This window comes from Papio anubis, chromosome 18, assembly GCF_008728515.1.
Source record: "Papio anubis isolate 15944 chromosome 18, Panubis1.0, whole genome shotgun sequence".
In the NCBI taxonomy this organism is placed as follows: domain Eukaryota; kingdom Metazoa; phylum Chordata; class Mammalia; order Primates; family Cercopithecidae; genus Papio; species Papio anubis.
The window spans coordinates 35,061,593-35,073,396 of NC_044993.1; the positions used below are offsets into that span (position 1 = coordinate 35,061,593).

Sequence of the window (11,804 nt, forward strand, 5' to 3'; positions counted from 1 at the left end):
AGATTTGACATCTTTACATTGCTAAGCCATTCTATCCATGAATATGGTATGTCTCTCTATGAACTCAGGTTTTCTTTTATGCCCTTGGAAAATACTTTTATTATTTTTTTCTCCTTATAGGCCTTTTGCATCCTTGCTGTGTTAAAATTTTACTTGCTGTTATAAATAATATTTTATCTTTTATTACCATCTTCTAGTTCCTTATTGCTTGTATAAAGGCCTTGTTGACCTGTTTCTTAAAAAGAAACACATTCCACATGCCTGTAATCCCAACTACCTGGGAGGCTGAGGCATGAGAATTGCTTAAACCTGGGAGGCAGAGTTTGCAATCAGCTAAGATTATGCCACTGTACTCCAGCCTGGGTGACAGAGTAAGACTATGCCTCGGAAAAAAAAAAAAAAAAAAAAAAAAAAAAAAGCACATTCAAAGTTCCTCAATTAAATATGCTTTTTGCTCTAGGTTTCTTTTGTCAGATTATGGCTGTTCTCTTCTATCCTTTCAAAAAATATTTTAAAAGAAATCTTAATATTAATCATTTAAAAATCTACATTTCTATTGAGATAGTCATGTGATTATTTTCCTCAAATCCCATAATTTGCTTGATTGTATTGATTTTTTTTCTAATATTAAATATTCTTATATTCTTGGGATATATATTATATTATATTCTTGGGATATAAGAATATGTATCTTATATCCTTGGGTTTGTTCATATGTGTTATTTTTCAAAATGTACTGTTAAATTTGTCTAGCTATTTTTCTCATGATAATTACATCTATATTCTCAAGTAAACTTGGCTTTTTTCTTTTTTATACTGTTGTTACATAGTTGTCTCTTTCCCTAATGAGAGAGCTTTTCTTTCCAATTTGTTTCAAAATCACTGCAATACTGGACTCCAAGAGACACCAACCATATTCAAGACAAGTTGTGTATGTGTCTGTGTGTGTGTGTGTGCGTATGCACACATACGAGAGAGAGAGAGAGAGAGAGAACGAGAGAGAATGGTTGTCCTGGTTTGGAGGAAGAATATGCATAATATATTTACAAATACTATTTTCCCAGATGAAAATGATATTAGGCCTGCGGTCAAGGAACAGAAGAAGGATAAGTTCTTTGGGTTTTGGTATCTACAGACACTGAGGTTTTCTCAGACAAAATACATTTTAGCTTGTGTGTCACATTTATTTTTGGAGACTATTATTATTGCTATCCATCTAAGCCTGAGCTATGGCAAATGAGGAAAATAAGATATTTCATACTCTTAGTGATTAGAAATAAATAATTGTGACTTGACGTATTTTAGAAAAAATAAACCTTAAAAAAATCAGGATGGAAAAAGGGAACTAATTTGTTTTGTACATATTATGTACCAGGTACTATGCTAGGGACTGTATGTATTATATCTCATTTAGTACTGATAAGAATACAATCAGTTAGATATTATATCCCTAATTTACAAAATACGGAACAGCTCCAGGAAGCTAAATAAACCAGTTAATGATTGGTAGAACAAGAATTTAAGCAAACCTATGTCTGGGTGACTGAGTTTTTTAATAACACCTTTGTCTTTGGTATTAGTAATCTGCCTTTTTACTGTCCTTGTGAATGTGTATTCTTGCTTATTTATTTATGACTAACCAACCCCTCCTAACCTGCTTTCCCTTTGCTATGGAAATAACCCAAGGATAGTAGCTGCCAAAGAAGCCTGAGTTAGCCTATAAATGTTTCTTCTTCTATCTTAAACTCTGGGGAGTCGCATGGCCAGCTGCCACAGGAATAAGGAACAATAGCTTTGAGATTCTGTCTCCCCTTAAATCAGATCAGGGTCTTGGAGAAGTGACCTATTTCACAAATAAAACAAGAAAGAATAGACTCTATAACTCAGTAATTTCCATTTTCCATTTTAAATTTATCTGATGAATGAAAAAGTAGCTGATAGATAAACTTACAGAAATATGAAGTTTATAGAACATTTCTGTTTGAGCCTGGGGAAAAAATTATTAAATTTTTATTGTAGAAAAATAAGTAGCAACCTAGCGAATGGGAGAAAGTTTTGCAATCTACCCATCTGACAAGTTCTAATATCCAGAATCAACAAGGAATTAAACAAATTTACAAGAAAAAAACGAACAATGCCATCAAAAAGTGGGCAAAAGATAAGAAGAGACATTTCTCAAAAGAAGACATTTATGTGGCCAACAAATATATGGAAAAAAGCTCATCATCACTGGTCATTAGATAAATACAAATCAAAACCACAATGAGATACCATCTCACACCAGTTACATTGGTGATTATTAAAAAGTCAGGAAACAACAGATGCTGGTGACGCTGTGGAGAAATAGGAACACTTTTACACAGTTGGTGGGAGTGTAAATTAGTTCAACCATTGTGGAAGACTGTGTGGCAATTCCTCAAGGATCTTCAACCAGAAATACCATTTGACCCAGCAATCCCATTACTGGATATATTCCCAAAGGATTATAAATCATTCTACTATAAAGATACATGCACATGTATGTTTATTGCAGCACTATTTACAATAGCAAAGACGTGGAACCAACCCAAATGCCCATCAGTAATAGACTGGATAAAGAAAATGTGGCACATATACATCATGGAATACTATGCAGCCATAAAAAAGAATGCATTCATGTTCTTTACAGGGACATGGATGAAGCTGGAAGCCATCATTCTTAGCAAACAAACACAGGAACAGAAAACAAAACACCACATGTTCTCACTCATAAGTGGGACTTGAACAATAAGAACACACGGACACAAAGAGGGGAACATCACACATGGGGTCTGTTGGGGGTGGGGCTAAGGGGAGGGATAGCATTAGGACAAATACCTAATGCCTGCAGGGTTTAAATCCTAGATGATGGGTTGATAGGTGAAGCAAACCACCATAGCACATGTATACCTATGTAAAAAACCTGTACGTTTTGCACATGTATCCCAGAACTTAAAGTAAAATTTTTCAAAAAAGAAAAATAAGTAGAAAGTAACAAGAGCAATAACATATGCATAACTATAGTTCTTTATAGTTGCCAAAGCATAGTCATATTCTTTATCTCCTCTGATCCTCCCAACAATCTCCTAAAGCAGATAAGGTGAGCTTCCATTTTACAAACAAAGAAATTGAGGCACAGAGTTTTATTCAAGAGAAGTTGTTTGGATTAATTTCCCCAAATTCTTTACCTATAACTGTATGCATTCTCTTTGTCATGTATCTCTGCCGTTTCTCCCATTGAGAGGTAAGGTATACTTGCCTGACCCTTTGTTCAGTGTTTGACCATGTAATTTGCTTTGGCCAATAGGGTTTTAGAAGATGTGATTAAAGCTGGGTCTTGAAATTACTTGCTGTGGGTGCCTGCATGTTTCCACATGTTCTCGTGCTCTTCAGACATTGCCATGAGAAGGATAATGCAGGCTGCCCAGCTATTTCAAAGAGGAAGATGAGAGACATTTGGGGCAAAGCTGCTTCAGCTAGGATGCTCCAACCAAGTCCAACCTGGAGCAGAGCCTCCCATCTGACCTCCAGATTCATGACCTTTCATTATATATCATTGTGGGTTTAAGCCACACAGTTTGGAAGATAGTTTGTTACACAGCAGTAGCTTACTGATACATCAAGAAAAACCAGCTAGTAAGTGGCAGAGCTGGAATTAGAATTCAGATCTTCAAACATACAATTTTATACACTTTCAGCTATGCTAAGTTGCTTTTCATACAGAAAGACATTTATTTGGGTGCGAAAATACCTCAAGACTGAGCCTTTTACGGGCAGGAACCATGTCTCACTCACCTTTGATTCCTCAGAGCCTAGTCTAGTATCTTGCACATGGCACTTAGGAAATATTTATTGAAAAAACAAGAGAATTAAAATATTAGGAATGTACCTCCATCTCTTTTGTCTTATCTTACAGTTTTTAGTTAATAAAAATAATGTCAAAAGGAAGGCATGTTACATATGGTCAGTGAAAGTCAGCTTCTAAGAACAGGTCCCGGCAACTGCACAAAGAGGGCATGATCGTCATTTTCTTTTTCAGACATCTGTCCATATGTGGCATATTTTCTCTCTGAAGAAAGATCAAACCCCATAAAATGCATCATTTATATGCCACTCCCCATTATGAAACAGCATGGAGACCATTAATGAGAAGCAAAGGCTAGAGAAGAGTTCCATGAATCGGTTTCAGGCCGACTGCAGTGAAAATGCACAGCCCTTTGGGAATCGCACACACACAAAAAGAACAAACATCATGCCTGATTCCTGCCTGTCCCCCACCCCTACCGCCGTCCCCTCTTCCCCAGTCGCCACAACAGCTTGAGGTAGGGAATTTGTAAAACCCACATGGAGAGCTTTTTCCTCTGATTTTTTATTCTCAGAAGTCCAACAGTGCCGATGAAGGTAGCTGTGACATTTGCAATTTTCCATGCACCAGCCCATTCCATTTTCTTTCCTGGTGCTGCTTGCATGGTACAGTAAACCTCCAGCTCTGACAATAATTACAGCTGGGATAAAATGAAGGAAGTAATAGGAACAAAGCGTCGCTGTAATTGCCTTTTCATTATTTGCTAACAGTTAGTTATTCAGTCACAGGGAAAAATTGCACAGTAATTGGCTGACAATGGGGAAGCAAACGGCGAATCCCACAACTATGATATTTCTGCTTGTTGGGCTTTAGACCTTTTATTCATATTTTGATTAAACAGCTGGAGCATTAAACTGACATATGAATGTATCCTTGGTCAAATTCCGATGCATTTGTTTCTACCCCATTCAAAGTGTTGAATTTAAACTAGCACATACAGTAGACCTGTAAATAAATACTGTAGTCTATTGACTTTCAAATAAATTCCTCCTCTTTATCTAAGTTCATAAAGAAACCACAGTAGGGGTAATAGCACAGACATCTTTCAACAAATGAGTTTTTGGTTGGATGTTTTAAAAAGAGAAAGAAACATAAAACCATAGGGTGCATGTTTTCTGCATTCAGATTTTTCTCTAATTTAACTTTCTAAACCCAAGACCTTTATAAATGGACCCTTAGGAAATATCTACTCTTATTTCCTCCTAGAGGTAGGGAAATTGAGGCACAGAGAGAAAACTGGGATATTCAGAGTCATCCAGCTCTTGTCCTATATGACTGGAAACCAGGACCCTGCCTCTTTCCATTTTCATGTCTTTGTCTCCGCATTTTCTTGCAAGAAGGGAACTAACGAAGTCAGAAACTCCATGGATGTGACCTTTCTTGGATTAGTCCAGGTATCCAAGGGCCTAGCCTGGGGCAATGTTTGCCATGAAGCCTCGAGAAGTGCTTGATGATGATAAAGAGGGAGAAGACCTCGTTCTTACAGTCCAAGCTTAGGGATGTTTTTATTCTAGGTGACATAAATGTTATTTGGGGCCAGGCATGGTGGCTCAGGCTTGTATTCCCAGCATTTTGGGAGGCAGAGGCAGGCAGATCACCTGAGATCAGCAGTTCGAGACCAGCCTGACCAACATGGTGAAACCCCGTCTGTACTAAAAATACAAAAATTAGCTAGGCGTGGTGGTGAGCGCCTGTAGTCACAGCTATCTGAAAGGCTGAGGCAGGAGAATCCCTTAAATCCAGGAGGTGGAGGTTGCAGTGAGCCCAGATTATGCCACTGCAATCCAACCTGAACAACAGAGTGAGGCTCCATCTCAAATAAAAAAGAAAAGAAAAAGTTATTTTGGTTAAACAGGCAGAGTATTGGTTGATGTCCATGTGGCAATTGCAGAAGGAGAAAGAAATGTAGCTGAGAATGTGTATTTGAAGAATATGTCCAGGCCGGGCTTGGTGGCTCACACCTGTAATCCTGGCACTTTGGGAGGCCAAGGTGGGTGGATCACCTTAGGTCAGGAGTTTGAGACAAGCCTGGCCAACATGATGAAACCCTGTCCGTACTAAAAATACAAAAAATTAGCCCAGCATGGGGGCGTGCACCTGTAATTCCAGCTACTTGGGAGGCTGAAGCAGGAGAATCCCTTGAACCAGTTAGGCAGAGGTTGCAGTGAATAGAGATTGCGCCACTGCACTCCAACCTGGGCCACAAGAGTGAAACTTCATCTCAAAAATAAAGAAAGAAAGAAAGAAAAAGAAAAAGAAATTATAGGTCCACTTGTTTGTATGTGTCTGTGTACATGTGTCTGTGTTGGGGACTGGAGACAGAAGACGGAATAATCGATGCAAAGTCCTCATTTAAAGATGGAGATTTTCTATCTAGTAGATGGAAAGTGTCAGATCACATGCACATAGACTTGAACTTATTTCAACAAGCAGTTAAGAGACACTTACGACCATGACTCCAAGGAATTAGTTACAGACAGGCAAGAGGAGAAACAGGGATATTTGGGAAAAGAACAGGTATGATATATAACGAACACTGAGAATCAGGAAATAAGCTTACTGCCTCACAAGATCTCATTTCTCTCTCACAGCAGCTCTATAGGAAAAACTTTATTATCCCCATTTCATAGACAGAGATGAACTGTTAACCAATTTGCTCAAGAGCATCAAGCTAGTAAGTGGCAGAGCCACTGACCAAAACCCAGAAGCTAAGCTTTGACCCCTGAAGACACTGGTGATCTTTAGCTCTTGCAAATATTTGGGACTTATCTCATATCCCAAGTCACTCCGCAGAACATTTTTCTGATGTTGACCCTCTGCAGTGCACCATGGGGATTCCAAGATGAATGGAAAGTTCCCGTCCTCAAGATGCTTGGCACCTCCTGGTGGAAACCATAAAACCAAGTACAGAGCCATCAGTCTAAGGAAGAGGACACTCTTCTGCCTGTGATGACTCTGTTTGGGTTTCCCCAGAAGCACGACACTGAGTCAAAAATTCTAGTGTAACTTGTTGATTTGGATGGTCATCCCAGAAAACACAGACAAAGGGTAAAGGGTAAGACAAAAATGGTCAGGAAGCCAGTGGTCCAGAGCTGCTCCTGAGGGCGTTTACTCTGTATCATCTCCAGTTTATTCTGTGCATGGGCCCAGGGTACACCAGCAGCCAGGAAAAAGCCTTGAGACAGAGATCTACAGTTGTTCTCAGGTAGCATGCTTTCCTGCCTACAGGTGAGCACTGAGGAGATGTGGGTCAGGTGCTGACAGCATCTGCCCCAGTGTGACAAGCAAAGTATGTCACAGAGGGACAGCGTTGTAGAGCAGGACTTCAAAGGCCAGGGAAAGGGCATTCTAGAGCAAGGCGCCTACACACATGGGAGCATAACTCCAGACCGTCGTTTTCTAAAGGACCTGCCAGGCTCTGTACCAGAGACGGAAACTGCCCAAGATGCTAAATTCAATCCTCAAGAAATCAGGCCAGGTGCGGTGGCTCATGCCTATAATCCCAGCACTTTGGGTGGCTGAGGTGGGTGGATCACTAGAGGTCAGAAGTTTGAGACCAGCCTGGCCAACATGGTGAAATTCCGTCTCTACTAAAAATACAAAAAAAAAAAAAAAAAAAAAAAAAAATAGCCAGGTGTGGTGACGTGTGCCTGTAGTCTCAACCACACAGGAGGCAGGAGAATCGCTTGCAGCCAGGAGGCAGAGGTTGCAGTGAGCCGAGATCGTGCCACTGCACTCCAGCCTGGGTGACAAAGCAAGACTCTATCTCAAAAAAAAAAAAAAAAAAAAAAAGGAAAGAAATCAGTTTCTTGCATATATAATAAAGCCCACATTCTTGTCCTGGCATTCAAAGCTTTTTATACTCCAGCCCTAGCTTACATATTGAGAGGTTCTTAGCAACCCATCTTGGGTTCTGCTTCCTGCTCACTGTCACCAATGTGTACTGTTGCCTGGAGTCCTGTGTTTGAAGACCGGTCAACGCTCGAGGGTCTCAGGTTCAAGCCCATCTCCTACACTCTACCTTTCCTGGCCAGTTCCGCTGGAGGAGATCGTTGTTTGCTGCTTGACCCTGTGCTCCCGCCCCACACACATGTGCAGCCTGCAGCCACTTTAGCAATAGAAACCACATCCCTTAGATGCATTTCCAAATCCCTTAGCAGAAACTCTGAGGGGTTTGTGTTTGTTTTCGTTTGTTTTGTGTTGTGTTTTGTGCTTTTTTGAAAAAATGTACATGGTAACAAAAACTGACCTAACCTAAAACAAAGCTATTTATACTTTTTGTTTGATCTAAATATTCATCTATTTCACTGTATAAATATTCATATATTTAGTGACATAATGCAGCCCCAGACCCTGCTGAGACTTTTTATGATATGTGATATGTGTGCTCTTTTTCTTTTCTACAGGCTGAACAACTCTGGATGATAAAACACATTTTTGGCCCAAGAGATTCAATTACGGGGTTATGAGTCAATAATTAATAATAATAATAATAATAGATACTCCTATAGTCCATACTGTTCTAAGGGCTTTATATGTTTTGTACTATTAAAGCTCACAAGAACGTACTAAGTTCTATTAATATTTGTATTTTCCTAATATCCCTTAGGAAAGAAGGTTCAGGGATGTTCTGTAACATGCCGAAGATTACATAGTAAGTGCTAGAGCCGGGGTTTGAACTCAAGGCAGTCTGGCAGAGTTCAAGCTCTTCCTGCTCCACTGTGCTTCTTCGAAGTATAAGTGTCTAGTCTTGAGGCTGTTCACAGTACTCAGTTCAAATTTTCACCTGGTTTGCCCCTGGTTGGTCTCTTGGAAACTCTCCTCCTCTGACTATAGATTCTCAGCTCAGAGTGCCAAGCCCTGATCCTGCTCTGGCCTGTTGAGTTGGTGCTGGGACTTCATCTCTCCAGGATACAACTTCCAGCAACTTCTTGCCAGCTTTGGTGGTCCTCACCCCCTCTAACTGCACAGCCTCAGAGAGCGCAGCTTGCCTCTTGGAGCCCGGCCCTAAAATTGACTGCAGAGTGAGCTCTAGGTCTTTAGCCACTCCTTGGAAATCTCCTGTCAGCTCCCCGCAAAACCCCACCCCTGCCCCTTGAATGGTTTGCAGCCCTCCTGCCTTGCCTGCCGGTCTAAGGTGGGAGACCATGTAGGTCTGTGTACTGAGCACGATTCCAGGACCTTGTGCATAGGACCTTAGTGATGTGTGGCGGCAGTCATCAAGAACTGAATGAGGAGCTCCATGACTAGGCTCCTTTGCTAGAGCATACATGTCCTTGATTTTGAAATTGCTGTCACACTTGGCTCTGTAGCAATCTGCAGCAAACACTTGCATAGTGTTGGAGCTAGGATTTGAATTCAAAAAAATTGGCTCCAGAGCTCATGCTCTTAACTATGATGGCAACTGCTTATTCTGTGTTAGTCACTATGATAAGCACTTTACATGCCTTGCCTCTGTTGATATTTTCAAAAACCCCATGGAGAAGGTACTGGTACTGCATCCTTATACTCTATGAAGAAACCAAGGGACTGAGAAAGTCCCAAGAGCTCGCGTCCACTCCACTAGTCAACTGCCACAATCACTGGGCAGCAAACAACTCCAAGCCCAGCAGCTTGAGAAAAAGACAATTTATTCCTGCTCACACAACTGTTGGCTGGGGATGCTTTGTCAGTGTCATCTGGGTTCCAACAGGCCTGACTTGTAGCTGGAGGTTGGGTTCAGATCTTTTCAGCATGCCCCTCATCCTATGTGGCTAATCTGGTCATTTTTTTGTTATGATGATAGCAGAAGCACAAGAGGCAAAACCCAATCATCCTTTTAAACCTCTGATCCTATCATACCCACTAACATCCTTTGGCCAATGGAAGTCATGTGGCTAAGCCCGATGTCAATAAACTAGGAGGTACCCCTGACCCGCCATGAGGCCATGGGCAGTATAGCCAAGCCGAGCATCAATGGAGAGGGGAAGTGCACTCCTTCCCAGGATGTAAGGGAAATGAGAGGCAGAAGGAATTTCTGTCAACCAGTAATACACTCTACCACCTCACTTTTAGGTTAAGCCAAAAATCACTTAGGGCTCCCAAGATCTAAAGCCTACTGTCTCAAGTGCTCTCTTTTGAGTTTCAACAAATATCCAAGGCAGACCTTTGGGTCATAGAGAAGGCAATGCCTGTGCAGTTTATTGAGGTTTTGCCCTTGAATTTGAGTCAGAAGACATAGAGCTGCTCCTAAAACCCATAGGAGATTGTGGAATAGCCCAAGCAGTGGGGTGGTACAGGTGTGTGCATGTCCTTCCCCTCTCTATACACACACATGGCCTCGCATTTGTACTTCTCTCTGGGATCCAGACCTATTATTAGAGGATTAGCTTTCTTTCCACCTCCTTACATGTGTAGCCATGCAGCCTTGGAATGCATCATCAAAGTCCAAAGCAAGTCCATTTGAATTCTTTGCTTAGCAGATCTGTTGTTTTGTGGCTGCAAGGAATTATGAGAAATTCCTAAATTTTGGAGCTGTGTTTTTACTGTGAGAGAGGAACAAATAGAAAAAGCTCCCAGTGGATTAATTTATTTGTATTTTGTTCTTGCTCCTGACATTTGAAAAAGACTTGAAGATCTTAAAGTTTGCTATTTTGATCTGCTATGTAAGATGATAGATTAAATCACAGGATCCTTGAAATAGACTTGTTATTTTCCTCTGCAGAGGGACAAGGTCTGAAATGATTCTCTCAACTTCCAGGATGGCCGGTCCTTGACTCTGGTGCTACCACTCATCACCATCCTCACCCTAGCAGACACTGCAAATAGATCCTAGTACTGCTACCCTCTACACCCAGGCATGGCCTCAAAGCCCTCTTGACACAGCCATCAGGCAACCACTATTATTTGATGCAACCTAGTTGCCACCCTTGCTCTACAACTTTTCAATTTTTAATATTCCGGGGAAATAACTTTACCGAAGTATTTATAGAGTTCAGATGAAGTTACACCATTTTCTTTGGTTGTCCTTCTCTTTATACCACTACTTGACTCCAGAATCCCCACTCTTCAAACTCCTTAGCTCCTTGGTAGAGGAATCAAGATTCTCCACCACTTGACACTTTCACACCCCAGAACTAACATCCTTCTAATGCTTTTATCACTCTTTGCAATAGGCAAAGTTTTAGTTTGGTTCCCAAGATTCCTGACCCCTACTATATAAATCCTGGGTAGTCCCCAAAGCTTGAGCGTAGGAGGAAACTATGAATATTATTAGGTTACTAATGAGTTGACTTGGAATCAATCAAAAGAGAGTTTTCCTAGGTGGGCCTGACCCAATTAGGTGAGACTTTAAAAAGAGGGATTGGGTCCTTCTTGAAGATAGAGAGATTATCCTGCTGGCTGGAAGACCTAAGCTGCCCTGTTGTGAGAGGGCTTATGGAGGGGGCTATAAGGCAAAGACCTGGGGGTGGTCTCTAAGAGTTGAGTGTGGTCCCTGGCCAACAGCTAATGAGAAATCAGGAAACTCAACTGTACAACAGCAAGGAAATGAAATCTGCCCACAAACAAAGGAGCTTGGAAGAGAAGCTCCACAAAGAAGCACAGTCGGGCCAACACTTTGATTTCAGCTTCATGAGACCCTGAGCAGAGACTCCAGCTAGGGTAAATGCAGACATCTGACCCACAGAAACTGTGAGATAATCAATAAGTGGTATGTTTTTTTCTTTTTTGAGACAGGGTCTGGCTCTGTCACCCAGGCTGGAGTGCAGGCGCACAATCATGGCTCACTGCAGCATTGATCTCTTGGGCTTCAGCAACCCGCCCAACTAAACCTTCCAAGTAGCTGGGACTACAGGTGCATTCCACCACACTCGGCTAATTTTTCACTTTTTGTAGAGTTGGAGTCTTACTATGTTGGCCAGACTGGTTTCAAACTCCTGCG

The 11,804-nt window shown here is 41.2% G+C and overlaps 1 long non-coding RNA gene across 1 annotated transcript; it reads left to right on the plus strand.

Annotated features, from left to right (window-relative positions):
* Window positions 1-6,113: 6,113 nt before the first annotated feature.
* Window positions 6,114-8,385, plus strand: LOC108583531. Its single transcript, XR_001898265.3, has 2 exons — window positions 6,114-7,361; window positions 8,290-8,385. It is a non-coding gene; the product is annotated as an uncharacterized LOC108583531 (long non-coding RNA).
* Window positions 8,386-11,804: the final 3,419 nt, after the last annotated feature.